Raw genomic sequence first — 3,169 nt, forward strand, 5'->3', positions numbered from 1 at the left:
AGTGTACACATACATAAACTAATATATCTTTTAAAGTACGTGTTAATTAAATTCATGATAATAATTAAACAAAAGCCAAGAAATTTAATGAAGTCCTAACAATACGGCATATTAATAAATGACCACAAAAGTCAAGAAATTTAATGTTCATTAAAATTTCTTGACACATACTCCTAACTAGTCATATATGATATAACAACCATGCACCTTGAATTAAGGAAGGTTTTGTGTATTATCCTCTAGATATCTTAAGTAACCTCACAAACAAAAAATGTATTAAGAGAATGAAATGTGTTGTCCAATAATAAAATTTATATATGCTAGTAAAAATAAAAAAAATGGTTTAACTAACGAACATTTTCATAGCAATTGTTAATTAAGATAGTAATATATATTTCAACTTTAATTTTCGTTCAATACATTAAAAGCTTTAGAAGTTTATTATTTTCTATGAAAAAAATTGTTTTATTGCTTCTTATTAGCAATGCCTAAACAAAAACGTGCATCTAAAGTACACAACAACAAGAAATTAATTAATTAAAGAGTAATGTGAGGGAATAAATTTTTTCGAGTAATATCAACTAACATTTCTAAAATTATTTTATTTATTTTGAATTTATATTCTAAATTATAAATTTGTAACATATATCTTAAATTATAAATTTTAAAATTAATTAATGTTGACTAATTAAAAATTAGTTTTCTATATCTGTTTAATTAAATTATCAAGAAAGTTTAATTTATACTACCAAAAAGGTTCTTATTTGTCCCAAATAAAAACAAAACAATTATTTATTTATTTTAAAAGGAGAAAATTGGAAATGATCGACAAGATGGAATAGAAGACAATGACTATGATAGGGGACCAAATTCTAAGTATAATAGAGGTTCCCCACCCTCCAAAAGAAAGAATACCAATTTAAAGAGATAATGGCATAATGCCACTATGCACTATGCTCACTGGTTACTACTAAGAAAATCAAGAAACAACCAATGTGAATTGAAATAATTATTAAGGCCTTGTATTAATTTAATGAGACAATCATTATCTGTCACCCACGTTACATTGTTTTATATTTCAATTTATACACACACCTATCAAGAATTCAAGATCCCAAATTTTAATCAATAAACTATAATTTAAGTGGTAACTTACTTGGAACTTTTCCAAATAATAATAACATGAGCATTTTCAATAAAATTGACTCTTGTGTAGATATGTTCCATAAAATTTTATATTTTTACAATTAAACATGATTTAATAACAACATACAATAGCAATAATAACTTTTGTTCTAACAAAAACAAAATCAAAATTTATCAAATGGTACCGGAGATTTGGTGGCGGCCAGCGACGGTGGTGGACGAAAAGCTAGAATGGCATGAGGCTAACAAGAAGGTCAGCAAAAGCCCCAATAATGAACTTGTGTGTGCTTTTAGGGTTGAGAGCAAGGTAACAAAGAAGAAGCTCATGTAAAACATTCCAATTTGATTTTACATCCATAAGTTCTGGCCGTGCCTCCACCATTTCTTGCATGGATCGCCGGAAATCTAAGTAGGGATCCGGCGAGTACGTTGGTACGGCCACGCTTCCATTGAAAATCACGTCCTTCTTTTTCTTTTTGTTACTATTATTGTTGTTATTTTTATCGTTGTTAGCATCGTCAAATTGACGGGTGTTAACAAGGAACGGTAACGAAGACGAGGAGGAATTAGAATTAGGGTTTTTATTATTGTATTTAACAAGAGAGTTGGATTGTCCGGGGGACGAAAAGAAAAAACGTTGGGAGGAGAAGGCGGCGGCGAAATCCGCCGGTTCAAGTTCTATTTCGGGTTCGGAATCAAAGGAAGAAGTTATGGTAGTGGTTATGGTGGAGAGAGAAGAGAAACGTAGGGAATGATCATGATTAAAAGATAAGGAAGGGTCATAGAGAGAATTAAAGTTCTTGATCATGTTAAGTGATGAGGGTGATGGACTTGGAAGATCGTGATTATTAATATTATGGTTTTGATGATGGATATGATTTGGAGAAGTGGAAGGAGCAATGGGGCTTATAGGAGGAGATGGTGATTCTTGTTTGGAAGTGGAGTTTGGGAAACAAAAGTTGAGATGCCTAAGATTTTTTGTGCTTGGCATGTTTTTTTTTTTTTTCTTTCACAGAATGATTGAAGCCAATTAGAAGTGATGATATATAATATATATAGGAAATGAAGATGCCAAGTTCTTTGCTTTATATATGTGTATACTGATGTATTGTTGTGTAGTGGTAGTTTGTGAAGTGACGGGCAAGTTGAGGAAAATGGAAAAGAAAAAAAATATATATTTTATTTCTTTATCTGGAATTACTTGTTAAATAACAGAAATTATAGAAAATTAATTTTTAGTTAGTCAATATATATTATATATCTATTTTTTTAATTTTAAAAATGTTTATTTTTTAGAATTTAAAATTTAAAATAAATAAAATAATTTTTAATTGATTATCTAATGTTATTCGTGTAACAATGAACACATATATTGTGCATGGTCGTCATAAACATACATAGTGTATGATATATGATTTTATAATTTTATAAAAAAATATTTATACATTTAATAATGTATTAATTTATTTTTTTTAAATAATTATTATATATAAGGTGGTACTCAGTACTTACTGTTCACATACCTAAATTATATTGTGAATTAGTGAAAGAATAATATAATAAATGGTTACAAAAATAATAAATTAAGTACCTGTAGATCCCATGTGCCATGAAACTGGATGCTGATTCTTCAACCAACTTCTCCATAAATTGATTGTTGATAACTTCTATGAAAAATAGTGTATCTTAATCCAAATAAATTAGAAGACTATAGTATAGAATAGATGAACTCTTTTGGTAATTCTTTGATTGGGATGAAAGCAAGAAGCACATGTTATCAAGCAAAGGAAAAACATCAACCAACAATAAGCCTTCAAGTGGCATAATTTTATAATATATATATTGAATGCCATTAAAATCATTCAAAATTATTCTCCTTTTTCCATAAATGTGTCACTTCTTAGAAGATGTATGTAATAAAAAAAATAATTTTCTTTCATAATACGTATCTCATGTATAAATATTTCTTTTTATTTAATTTACAGTATCCCAAATTTCTTTTTATTTATCTTCTTTTATTTTT

General features: G+C 28.0%; 1 pseudogene; it reads right to left on the reverse strand.

Moving 5' to 3' along the window:
* Nucleotides 1-1,112: 1,112 nt before the first annotated feature.
* LOC112736929 (uncharacterized) lies at nt 1,113-2,211 on the reverse strand (annotated as a pseudogene).
* Nucleotides 2,212-3,169: the final 958 nt, after the last annotated feature.

This window comes from Arachis hypogaea, chromosome 2 (genome assembly GCF_003086295.3).
Source record: "Arachis hypogaea cultivar Tifrunner chromosome 2, arahy.Tifrunner.gnm2.J5K5, whole genome shotgun sequence".
Lineage (NCBI taxonomy): Eukaryota > Viridiplantae > Streptophyta > Magnoliopsida > Fabales > Fabaceae > Arachis > Arachis hypogaea.